Here is a 14,159-nt window from a genome sequence, read left to right on the forward strand (position 1 = left end):
CTTGTGGGAACTTGACTGATCGATCAGCGAGTTGTATGCTTATTTTTGTAGGGCTCGTGGTTCCCAAGCCAAGCCTTTTGAACATCGATGAGGGCATGAGGTTAATGCTAGCCCCTAAGTCGGCCAAGGCATTGCGAACGGGTGATTCCCCTATTGAGCATGGAATCGTGAAACTTCCGGGATCGATTTTCTTTTGGGGTAGTTTATTGAGTACGAGGGCAGAGCATTCTTCGCCTAAATTAACTAATTGCAAATTTTCAATTTTCTTTTTATGTGTAAGGAAGTCCCTCATAAATTTAGAGTATTTGGGCATTTGGGTTAGGGCTTCGATAAAAGGAATATTGACATGCAATTGTTTTAACAGACTTTCGAATTTTGCGAACTGCTCATTGGTCTTTTGACGAATTAACCTACCGGGGTACGGAACTCGAGGAGCCTTGGTAGGCTCTGGTGATGGGGGAGAGTTCTTTTCCTGCAGATGTGTTGGCATTGTTTCTTCCGTAGGTGGAGGTACTTCTGCAGGCCCTACGGTGCGGTTTCGTAGTGTGATGAGGTGAACTTGCGCCTTTGGGTTTGTTTCGGTATTGCTAGGTAATGCGCCTTGCGGTCTCTCGGAAAAATTTTGTGCTAGTTGATTTATTTGTTTTTCTATGTTTTGAATGCTAGCTTGTTGATTCCTAAAATTAGATTCTAATTGTAGAAATCTTTCTGAGTTTTTCTTATCAGTGTCAGAGACGAGGCGAGATATAGTATCTTCGAGCCTTTCTCGTCCACCTTGTTGTTGAGTGAAATTTTGTGACTCATTTCTTGATGGCTGAAAGTTTGTTCGTTGGGTTTGTTGGTTACTACTATTGCCGGTTTCCCTCCAACCAAGGTTTGGGTGGTTTCGCCATCCTTGGTTGTAAGTTCCCGTTGGAGGACCCGACGGCCTAGGTCTATTATCAATGTAGTTTACCATTTCTTGTTGATCGTCCGTTTCTTTCATGCAACTCCAATTTTCATGTGACCCACCACACCCTTCACAAGCCATAACCGAAACTGTTTTTGTCATTTCTATTTTTTTTTATTTTTGAAGAAAGGGCCTCGATTTGGGCTTGTAAAGAAGTGCTTTCGTCGACCTTATGGGCGCCCGGGGCGATAGACTTATTTCCCCGGGGAGTGTGCCATTGAAAATTGGTTTGAGCAATTTCCTCAATCTGATTATATATTTCGTGTGGGCGTCGATTACCTAAAAGTCCCCCGGAGCTAGAATCAAGTGTCTGCCTAGTGTATGGCAACAATCCATTGTAGAAAGTGGATACTTGTTGCCATATTGCGAGGCCGTGATGGGGACACTTGCGTAATAGCTCCTTGAACCTTTCCCAAGTTTCATATAAGGATTCCCCGTCCTCTTGTGAGTATGTATTAATTTCAGCCATTAATTTAGCAGTTTTAGCAGGAGGGAAATACTTATATAGAAATTTTTGGGCTAGTTCATCCCAGGTGTTTACCGATCCAGCTGGGAGGGTGTTGAGCCAAGCTTTCGCTCGGTCTTTTAGTGAGAATGGAAACATACGGAGGCGGATGGCGTCGTTTGATGCTCCATTGATCCGAAAGGTATCACATATTTCTAAGAAATTAGTTATATGTAGATGAGGATCCTCGTCCGCAAGCCCGTGGAAGGTTGCGGAGTTCTGGAGCATTTGTATCAAATGCGGTCGAAGTTCGAAGTTATTGGCTTCGACATTCGGAGCATTGATAGCGGCGCCTAGATTACCTACGGTGGGCCGTAGATAATCCATAAGGGTACGTTGGTCCGCCATTGGGGGTGGATCACCCGAAACCTTCTCTTGGTTTTTGGCTTTTAACCTTTTTCTGAGAAAGTGTTCGGGTTCTTCTAGCGGTTCCTTTATGTCTTTATTGGAACTGGAGCTCATACACTACGTGAGGATGGCGTCGGGTTCCAAGTCTTGCAATAAAAACAGAAAAGAATGTTGGTCAGAAGGTTCACCACGGCCCCGTGTTGAGCGAACACGGCCCCGTGGTCGGAATTACAGTGATTATTTTTCAGATCCCAGTTACTGGAAGTTGGACACGGCCCCGTGTTGCACCGGCACGGCCCCGTGGTCAGCCTTCTGTAACTTGAAAAACAAAAACTGCCAGTAACGATGCTGAGCACGGCCCGTGTCCGACCAGGCACGGCCCCGTGCTGAGCTCTGCAGAAGTTGAAAATCTAAAAAAAAAAATCCTAAAAAATTAAAGAAAAATAAAAATATGATTAGGCCGTTGATTCCTAACTTTCTTAAAATCCTTGTGTCCCCGGCAACGGCGCCAAAAACTTGATGTGCGTGAAGTGTGTTATATTTTTGATGAGTATTTAAGCCCCTTTTTACACTTTTAGCCAAGTTTTAAATTTATAAAACACGATATTCACTAACACTAAACACACATATGGGCAAGTGCACCCATCGTGGACGTAGTATAGTGTTGGTAAGATACCGAGGTCGTCCAAGGACACAAGAGCTTTTAATACCGGTTTATCCTCAACGTCTAATCAAATCAAAAAGTGAGAAAAATGTTTTAAACTAAGAAAAATAAAAACTAACTAAATGCTGAAAATAAAAATAAAATAAAACAGATAGACAAGATGAATCACTTGGATCCGACACGTGTATTAGTATAACCTTTGATTATTTTCGCACTTTTGCACTTGTTTAAGAGATTATCTTAGTTATTGTAGTAGGCCCCTCTTTTGAAGGCGACGTTACCCTCAACCTAGTAGTTTGAGTCAGCAAGGATACAATCCTAAAGAGTCGGATTATTGAAAGATAATGAATTAAGTTATTAATGCAAATTGTGGTAGGCCCCGCTTTTGGCGGTGACGTTACCCTCGGCTAAGTAGTCTGAGTCAGCAGGGATACAGTCCTAAATAGCCGGGTTATAGTATTAATAGTAGTTAACTTATGAGGGGGTCAAAGAGTTTGGATCCCCGCCATCCAATACCTACGGGCATTGAAGGAGATCCTACTAAATTTGACCCAGGTCCCAAGCAGGACCTCTAAACGTTGAACAAGGGCAAGACCCTTACCAAACCGTTCCCTTAACCCCCGACCAGGTAGCCAACATACCTCCATATAGACCGTGGAGATATGAATGGTGAAAATCTTTTATTTTATATAGACAGTAAAATAATGCCAAGACACCACGGACAAACGATAAGGAAAGATCACCTTCAACATAAGTAACTAGTTATTAAAGTCATTAATACAAAACCAAATAAAAAGTGCAAAAGATTAAAAATAAAAAGTATTATACTAAACACTTGTCTTCACCAAGTGATGTAAGAGACTTAGGCAAACATGGCCTTGATTGTCAAGAACTCTTACGATCAATCTTGGATCCCGAGACGACTCACACACTCTACGATGGACAATGGATGATGGTGGTGGATGATGGTGTTATGGTGGTGGTGGGTGGTGGATGAAGTGTGAGAGAGGTGGTGTGCCAAGGGATGAGAGAGAATGAAGCCAAGCTCCTCTATTTATAGGCTGAACAGAAGGCTGGACACGGCCCCGTGTCCGCTGGACACGGCCCCGTGCCCGTCTGACATTCTCTCACTTCATTAATTGTAATTGCGAATTACAATTAATGCGCCTGCTGTACTTTCACCACGCCCCCGTGCCCGCTGGACACGGCCCCGTGGTGGGCAATGGAAGCTTCTACTGGTTTGTCTTTTCTGCTGCTTCCTGGGCACGCCCCCGTGTTCGCTGGACACGGGGCGTGTTCAGACTCTGTTTCTTCTCCTTTGCCTTGGGAGGTGCCGTTGAGGGTCCGGGCAGTCCACTTTTGTTCATTTTCTTGTATTTATGGTAGAATTAGTTGTCTTTTTGCTTCTTTTGTGATTTTGAGCTCATTTCATCCTGAAAATACAAAAGGAAGACAAAAACACTCTTTTTCCAACATTAGTACTTAAAAAGGGTTAGTTTTATGCCTTAATTGATGTGATTTATATGTTGCATTTTACACACATCATAAACTATCCTAAACGGACCAGGATCGAAAGTTAAAGCAGAAGTCAAATTGTTTGACTTTCGGTTGCGAACTAAGCTTTAAGCAGGAAATGACGGGTTGGACATGATCTAACATGTCCTAATATGTTATATAAACTGATATAGTGTCAAAAATTAAGGTTTCGATACTTAGAAGTCCATTTAACGTTAATTATGAAAATCTTTGTTTTATACTTTTATTTAATAAAACTTTAACCCGTCATTTGACCAACTTAACGTGATCTTCAGGAGGTGCCCTCATAGGGGATTAACACCTACATTATTACGATAACTTAGCGATGTTCGATTAGAACATTAACTTGACCGATACGGTCATAACCGAAAGTCAAAGCAAAAGTCAATTTGCTTGACTTTCGGCTAATAACTAGCCTACAATTGAAACAAGACTAGGAAGAACACTTACAAGTGTTCAAGGAAAGCTTGGACTTCAGGACAGAGGTCTTTTTATGAGCAGAAGCACTCCAAAGATAGAGAGAAAGAAATTATGAAGGTGCAAGTTCAAGTGAACCAAGAACATGGCTATTTATACTTGAATTCAAGACCTCAAATCTTGCCGAGTGTCCCCTTAGGTGTTTAGGGAAGGATTAATTGCACCCCAGGTGTCCCAAGGAGGAGAAAGATGGCCAAAATCGCGAGTATGGTGGCAGAGGAACAGGCTGCAAATGCCAGCTTATTTTGGATTGCCAGCGAACCTCTTGTGGACCGTAAGAGGTGAGCCTTGCGGTCCGCAAGAGCTTCTAGTACCCACTGATTTGAATAGCCGTGCGTACCGTAAGGCTTAAGGCTTGCGGTCCGCAAGGGACTTCCATAAGCCAAAAATTTGAATAGCCTTACGGACCGTAAAGCATATGCCTCGCGGTCTGCAAGGGACCTTCAAAACCAAAAGTTTGGAATTTTGTCATGTTTGACCCTTCCACTTCCATCCTTCCACATATTTACGTATTTGGTCCCTCTCGTCCAAATACTTGAGAGTTGATTGGACAAGTGTTGCCATATTATTCGTTATGAATTTCCAAGGTGTTACACGTTACCACTCAGTTACATCCACCACTCGTATTTAGAAACCCTAAATTGAAAAACCTTACAAAAATCAAATCATGCAAAACCGCAGTTTTGATTTCAATTCACTATCTCCCTAAAAGGGTTCATCACAAATCTAATTTTCCCCAAACCCCAACTCAAAAAGCTCTGATCTTGCACCAAAAAGACCCATAAATCAACCAATCATGTCAACTGAAACCCATCCCAGATCCAAAATTGACGCCCGCAAGTCTCATCCGCCCCCATTCACTCATCCCCACTAACCCCTAACTATAACTATCCAACTGTCGTGACCCTAGATAAATCGAGTTACTGAGAAAAATAAAGAGATGACGAGAATGGTGTTCTGGTTTTGACGGCAGTGGTGTTGGGTTTTTGACATTGGGTGATAGCTGTTCCGGTGTCGAAGGGTGGTGGCTGGAGGTGAGATCTCAGTTAGTTCCGGTGTTGGTAGGTGGTGGTTAGAGGTGGTTGTTGGTGGTTGAGGGTAGTGGCGATTTTTGGAGTGTAGATTGTGGTGGATGTAGATGGTTGTTGGTGGTGCCTGGAGGTGGTTGTTAGAGGCTGTAGAGAGAGGTATTGAGCTAGAGATAGAGCTAGAGTGAGAGACTGGTTTTTCTTTTTATCTATATATACACATATTATATCATATCATATATATTATATCATTTTTAAATTTATTTTTGTTTTATTTCTTAAAATATTTTTTAAATGAATGGGTAAAAAGACGTTAAAAGACCATTTTGCCCTTCATTAAAAGTAATTGTGTAAACGAGCTGGGCTCGAGCTCGGCTCGTCATATTTTTATGAAGCTCGAACTTGGCTCGGTTCAAGCCTACTTATTTAAGCTCGAGCTATGCTCGCGAGTAAAACCCGAAGCTCGACTCGGCTCGAGCTATTTTAAGAACAACTTCAAACGAGCTAAAAACTCGACTCGAGCTCGCTTCAATATCGTTTAAACGAGCCAAAGCTCGGCTCGAGCTCGGCGTGGCAATGTTATCATCATTATTATTATATTATATATAAAATACATAAATTTTTGTTTGGGCTCGTTTAGGTTCGCGAGCCTAAACGAGCTTTGTATTTCAGGCTCGGGCTCGTTAAAGCTCGGCTCGTTCGAGCTTTTAACTGAACCGATAACGAGTAGCTTTCGAGCCTCTATGCTTGTTTACACCCCTAACTAAAAGGGAGGAAAAAGACAAAAGAAAACTGGATGTTAACTGAAAAATCTGACCAGATTTTGCTTTTGAATGAAAATGACAATAAAACTGAAACCACAGGGACCCAGATTCCAAAAATTTAAGTTTTGAATTAAAGTAATAAAAGTGATCAAACCTCATAGACATTTTTACAGTTTAATATCACTCTTGTATCTCTGTATTTTTTTCTATTTTAGAAAATCTGATGTAAAACAAATTTAGATAGATTTTTACCATTGTTTGTGCTTTTTAATAGAACTAGGTGAAGCCCCGCCCGCGTTGCGGGGCGATGGCCGAATAATTCTCAACCAATTAAAAAACAGTACTATAGTTTTGCTAGAAAGGAAAAAATAAAAAAAGTGTTAGGCAGCTCCTTCACACGATTTTTAGCTGGTGACAAAGTCATAATTTTACTTTTACTTGGGGGAAAAATAAAATTTTTTTCACGAGGATAAAATCCTAGTTTTTAGCTAGGGGAAAACAATATTTTTATTTTGCACTGGGGGCGAAAACGTAACTTTGAATTGAGGGTCATATCGTAATTTTGAATCGAAGGGAAAATCGTAAATTTTACCTGGGGGCAAAAGCATAATTTTATTTTGAACCGCGGCCAAAGACGTAATTTTAAACTGGGGGCAAAACCGTAATTTTAAAGTGGGTATAAATTAATAAACTGGTGTAAAATCGTAATTTTGAGCCGGGGGAAAAACAAAATTTTATTTTGAACGGGGGCGAAAACGTAATTTTGGCTGAGGGTAAAACCGTAATTTTTTTTACGAAGGGCGAAATCGTTTTTTTTAGCTGGGGGCAAAAGGGTAAATGTATTTTAAAGTTGGGGTGAAACCGTATTTTTTAACTGGGGGCAAAAACATAATTTTAAAGTGGGTATAAAATAATAAACTGGTTGGTCAAATGGGTATTGCTCGACGCCCATTTGAACCAATGGCAGGGAAACACTATTCGGGTGCAAAAACGTAATTTTAAAGTGTGTATAAAATAATAAACTGGTTGGTCAAATAAGGAAGGGGCGGCCGCCCATTTCGACCAATGACAGGGAAACACTATTCCCTGCGATGTTTTTTCTAGATGTATGCCATTGTACTGTTCATTCACTTTGTTTGCAGGGAAACACTATTCTGGTGCAAAAACATAATTTTAAAATGTGTATAAAATAATAAACTGGTTGGTCCAATAAGGAAGGGGCGGCCGCCCATTTCGACCAATAGCAGAGAAACACTATTCCCTGCGATATTTTTTCTAGATGTATGCCATTGTACTGTTCATTCACTTTGTTTTTTAATATAAGGATAATTTAAAGAGTGTCATTGCTCTTATGTGATATAAGAATTGTGCTCTAGTTTAAATTTTTGAAAAAAAAAAGGTTATTGGATTTTATCACCTTTAACTATCGGTCATTGGCCGCTGCCACCCTCAACTATTATTTTGACGTCCATCACCCCCAACTTAACACTTAGTGTGTTCTGTCACCCGAACACTGACTTTTGATCTTGTTACTATACTTTTGTGGGTGTCCTAAGATTCCTAAAACTTTCCCAAGATCCCTATGACACCCCAAAAAGTGTAGTAATAGGATTAAAAGTTAGTGATCGGTTAATGACGTGGTGACAGAACACACTACGTGTTAAGTTTGGGGTAACGGACGTCAAAGTGATAGTTGGGAGTAACAGCGGCCAATAGCCAATAATTGGGGGTGATAAAATCTAATAACCCAAAAAAAAAGCCCCGTTTTAGTACTTGTTACAAAGTTTAAAATTAATTTCTATTTCTATTTATATAAAAAAAGCTAAACTTTTCTGTTATTTTGTTAACACATTTAAGTTTATGTGAATTTTACGCAAACACATGTGGCATTCATGAAAATAGTGTATGACCATCCAAAAGAAAAATGAAGTACAAAATAAGATTCCAATATTAACAAAGTATATGACCATCCAAAAGAAAAATGAAGTACAAAATAAGATTCCGATATTAACAAAAGCTATTTGAATACCTTTTTCTTTTCGTAAAGTAATAATCATTTCGTAATCAATTGATGGGTTTTCATGCTTTTGTGATTAAATGCTTTAGAGTTAAATCCCATTTTAATCCTTATGGTTTGGGTTATTTTGTCAGTTTAATTCAAAATGTTTTATTTTTCACCTCTGAGTCCAAAAAGGTTTCAGCATTGCCATTTTAATCCACTGGGTTAACTTCATCCATTTTTTCTGTTAACGAGAAGGGCAATTCGGTCCTTTTATATGTAATTCTGTTAACTAGAAGGGCAATTCGGCCATATAAAATGACTGAATTGCCTTTCTCGTTAACAGAAAAAATGGATGAAGGTAACTCAGTGGACTTAAATGGTAACAGTGAAACCTTTTTGGATCCACATACGAAAAATAAAACCTTTAGACTAAACTGACAAAATGACCCACACCACAGGGACTAAAATGACATTTAACTCAATACTTTATTAATTTATCTTCTGTAGTTAATTAAAGTAGAAAACTTTAATAAAATATTTATCTTCTATTAGCATGTCTTTCTATGTTTACTTGAGTAGTTGAGCTTCAAACAGTTTGGCTTAAGTTTTGATTTTGACACTTTCCTTGTTTAATAATTCGGTTCGGTATGAAACTTGCACAAAGTTACTTAGAAATTGATGAAACTAGTATAACCAAACATTTATTAATTATTAGTTTTTACCTTTTTTATATGTTAATAATCTTTTTAAAAATTTAAAATAATACATGTAGACTGATAAACTACATGCATGTAAGTCCTAAACTACACAAGGGCGTAGCTTAAGAGGGCTGGGAGGGACGCCCGACCCTCCGAACTTTTCGCTCAGTAGTGTTATATATGTTGTTTTCGTATAGAAATTTTTGGGTATATACGTTTTCGACCCCCCGGTTCTATAAAATTTTTTGGGTATATACGTTTTCGACCCCCCGGTTCTATAGAAATTTTTGGGTACCCACACCTCGTATGACCTACATATATTATTTTTAAAACTTTTAAAGCAAGCTAATGATTTAAAACACTTTGGTTCAAAACTGTCATCTTTAAAAGCAAACTTTTAAACCGCTAAGATAGACCAGTATGATTTATGATCATTTTCCAAAAAAGTCTTGAACTAGCACAAATTTAATTTCTATATGAACGTAAATCAGTAGCTATGAATGTCGTTCTTAAAAAGTCATACTAATTTGACTCAAAATTTTGCAACCCAATTGTAATCACCTCAACATGAATTGCTAATTCCCTTTTTAGCTCACTATGATTTAAAATTTAAATCGATTAATGAAAGTGGTTTATTATTATATTATTAAGATGCGAATGATGAAAATAAATTAGGTTATCAAAAGCAAAATTCGATTTGAAAAGAAAAGCATTCAAAGGCGATTGTTGTGAGGCCCACAAATTGCAGTCATGAAACGGACGCCATGGGAATCAAACACACGAAGAAACAATATCTTTTATTAACATGGTTTTCAACTTTTGGACTTTTAGATGACCTCTGCAGCGGGTATTTCGCTCATTTATTCATGATATGATTTGTGGAAAATGATATAAAATGTTCTTTTTCTTTTAACATTTTGTGTTATGCCTTCATATCATTATGATTATAAATTATAAAATAAACTTCTTGTTTAAATCAAGTGTTAACTACAAACGTCTAAAAAGATCAAACAAATGAGAAGAATATTTGATGAACTGAATAAAAGTCGACACAAAGTTTAACCATAATGAATCAATCAATTATGATACACCATTCAAATAATAATAATAATAATAATAATAATAATAATAATAATAATAATAATAATAATAATAATAATAATAATAACAATAATAATAACAATAATAATAACAATAACATAACAATAATAATAACAACAACAACAACAATAATAATAATAATAATAATAATAATAATAATAATAATAATAATAATAATAATAATAATAATAATAATAATAATAATAATAATAATAAACTTAAAAAATTGGGAACATAAAATTTTGATATACCGTTCGACCATAAATTGACTGTAACATGTCTTAACAAACTATAAAGTCATTTTTAGACCATCTCCAATGCGCCTATAGAGAGGCCGCCCATAGCAAGCTTCTCTAATGTGGACCATCATGGACGGTGAGGTGGAAGAGAGAGTGACGCTCGCTTCATTTCACTAAGCGTGCGACCATGGAAGAAAGAAACGGGGATTGTGAGAGGGGAGGTGGGCCTTAGCTAGGCCGCCCGTTGCATGGGAGGATGGACGACAAGGTAAGGTGACACCGAGGAGAGGGTAAGACGGGTGGCCATCGTTGGATATAGTCTTAGATTTTTCAAGTAAATAAAGAAAGCTAACTAGAGATTAAAAAGGTTAAATTTAAAATCAATTATGCTTAAAAGAATTGAACATTGATCATCAAGTATAATTTGGAGATATGAAGACTAAGATCAAACAAATGCTAGCACTGAAGATTAAATACAAAGAATAGAATATTGTTAATGACACGTGTCATCATTATATTTCATTTCACCAATTTTATTGCGGTCAAATCCTTTCATGACCCTAAATATTTAATAAAGTAGGAAATAGTAACCTAATCCTAATTTAATATTATTAACTAGGTTAGAATCCCGTGTATTATACAGGTTGAATAAATGTAATTTTATATACCAAATAATAAAAAAATATAGTTTTAAAAATGTTGTTTATTATATGGGTTGAATAAATGTAATTTTGTATACTAAATAATAACAATATATATTTAAAAACCTCGTTTATTACATTGTTTGAATAAATGTAATTTTATATATTAAATAATAAAAAAGTTGTATTTTTAAGAATCTCGTGTATTGTACGGGTTGAGTAAATTTAATTTTATATATTAAATAATGAAAAAAGTTACATTTTAAGAACCCCGTGTATTATACGGGTTGAGCACATGCAATTTTATATATCAAACAATAAAAAGTTATATCTTTATAAACCCTATGTACTACATAATAAAAAAGTTATATTTTTAAAAAAGCTCGTGTATTACACGAGTTGCATAAATGTAATTTTGTATAGTAAAAAATAAAAATATTATATCTTTAAAAAATCTCGTTTATTACACGGATCGAATGAATCTAATAAAAATTTATATCTTAAAAAAAACTAACGTATATACTCGATATACGATGGATGGGGTGATTGCGGTGATGGTTCTTATAAATGTTACGTAAACATAGTGATTACCGTATTTGAGTTGAGAGTTGAACACAAAAATAAAAGTATAGAACCAATAAACATTGATTAATATTTTTGTTTACCCCTTATAAACATTTTTGAAATAGGTTCTACCCTTAAATACTTTAGTTTAATAAAAATAAATAAATCATTTACATTTTATTAATTTATATTTAGCGTACATCTTTTATTAATTTCAGGATAAATAATTTTGAAAGCTGATAAATATTTTAAAATATTATATTATCTCCTATACGAATTGTTTAAATTTATATTAAATTTAATTATATAATTATCTTTTAATTGATATTAATTATCTATAAAAAATAGATGACTTCAATGAATGACATGTGTCATCCCATTGGTTTCTTTTATTATACAGTATAGATTTATTTTTTTACTAATATATGACATAGTAAATTAACTAATAACTATGACATAGTAACCTGGCTGTGGCATTTCGGGGAAGGACGTCCCAATGATGGATCGTTCCTACCGAGGTATGGTGCGGTTCTGAGGGAAACCCAGTTTTACCCAGCTGTTACCCCAGCGAGTCTCTCGTGTGAGGGTAGTATGGTTTCCGGGCGAAGGTCAGCTTGCGCAACGGTCGGGGCCCGATCGAACATCGCGTCCGGAAGAATGGGGCTGACGGGGGAATGTCATCGACATGAACCCGGTGACCAATAGGTCCTGTACATAGAAAGTCACCCTTCAAAAAAAAAAAAAAAACTAATAACTATGAAAAAAAATTATTCGTCATATAAACCATTAACTTAGTTCATAATTTAATAATAACTAGTTGTTAATTAAATCAACATAACAAGTATTAATACGAATAACAAATCTAATTTATTTCATACCAACAAAATTATTTTCATTACTTTAAATAAAAAGTAATATTAAAAGAATACACAACAATAAATACAATATTATTTATATGCACCATTGCTTGTAAGGTAAATATGTAACTTCAATCATATGAAGAATAAATATCCGTGTTTGTATTACATAAATTTTAGTATTCAATCCGTGTAATACACGAACTATTATTGCATTTCATCGTTAGTAATTAACATAGATCTGTTTTTGTGATAAATTTAAGTTAGTTGTGTGAACTGTCATATGATTATAAAAATACGTTACCTATAAAAAGTTTTTTAACAGATTATATTATTATATTGTTTCTATTGTACAACTTCGTATAATATACGAGTCTATAATTTAGTTTTATATAATCAAATGAGTTTTAGAAAATAAATATATTTTCTCATAAAAAAATCTTGTTTATACGCTAACTATAGTTTATAGCATTTAGAAATTATATTATATTATATTATATTATACTATTATACTTTATACTATTATTTAATAATAGAAAGTAATGAGCAGTAATTTTAAAGATGTAACACTTAATTTTGAAGATGTAACACTTGTTCCCATGCATATCTTAAAATATTCAAATGTTTAGATCCCATTTTTTATTACATAAAACTTACAAGTCTGAGTTAACTTATAACCCAAACAAACGGATGTAATAAATTATTACTCATACAACACAGTCTAGGGATGTTCAAATTGCTCGGCGCTCGAAGATCGTTCGACGATCGTTCGAAAAAGCTTGGAAATTTGCTCGTTCGATTCTTTGCTCGGTTAAAACTGAGCCGAGCAGCTCGGTTCGGTTTAAAAACGAACCGAGCACGAGCATAGGTACGCTCGCTCGTCGATCGTTCGGTTTAGATCAAATTTATTTTTATTATTATATATATATATATATATTTATTAAATATAAACATGTAACATAAATATTTATTATATTATATATATAATAAATATATTAAAAAAGTATTAAAAAAGTTGAAATATGATATTCCCGCTATTGTTTTAGACTTTAGTAAAGTAACCTTAATTTCCCTGAATCCCTAATTCCCTCATTCTTCTCATGACTCAAGTTCACCATTTTAGTATTTCACCAAAACTAGCCCTAGTCTTTCTCTCTCTCTTAGACTGAATCTCTCACGGCCTTCTCTCGTATCATCCTTCTGACCTTCTCTCATTTTGCCATTTGTTCTCTTGAATACATATTTGAGTTTTGACCTGTTAGAAACAAAATTATGAAATACATCCACCAAATTAATTTGTGTGCTCTCTTTGACCCGTTAGAACATTGCTCTTACGGGTTAAAAAAAAGAATATACTTATTTTTCTAATAATTAATTCGTGTGCTCTCTTTATGTTTTGTTTTGCAGCTGTTACGGGTTCAAAATTGGAGGTCTTTGAAGTTATTTTGCATTTTAGATGTTCTTAAACATTAAACATTTGGATGACATTTTGTGTTTATTTTTGTGGGACTTTTTATATTTGTATTTTGTAAATTGTTAAGTGTGTGTGAGACATATAAGTTGGTGAATTTTGGTGAATGAATGGATGTGTAGGAATGCTAAATAAAACTGAGCAAAAGCGAACTGAACCGAGCGGCTCGGTTCTAAACCGAACCGAGTTCGAGCACAAGATTTCCGCTTGTTTTCCTAAATCCGAACCGAACCAAGCGGCTCGGTTTCAAACCGAACCGAGCACAAGCATACCTCCGTTCGGTTCGGCTCATGAACACCCTTAACACAGTCCAAA

At 35.8% G+C, this 14,159-nt stretch overlaps 1 non-coding gene across 1 annotated transcript; it reads left to right on the top strand.

The window, feature by feature from the left end:
* The first annotated feature begins 1,317 nt into the window (after window positions 1–1,317).
* Window positions 1,318–1,424, top strand: LOC118488680. The gene has a single exon (XR_004885224.1). It is a non-coding gene; the product is annotated as a small nucleolar RNA R71 (small nucleolar RNA).
* Window positions 1,425–14,159: the final 12,735 nt, after the last annotated feature.

Source organism: Helianthus annuus, chromosome 16 (genome assembly GCF_002127325.2).
Source record: "Helianthus annuus cultivar XRQ/B chromosome 16, HanXRQr2.0-SUNRISE, whole genome shotgun sequence".
Classification (NCBI taxonomy): domain Eukaryota; kingdom Viridiplantae; phylum Streptophyta; class Magnoliopsida; order Asterales; family Asteraceae; genus Helianthus; species Helianthus annuus.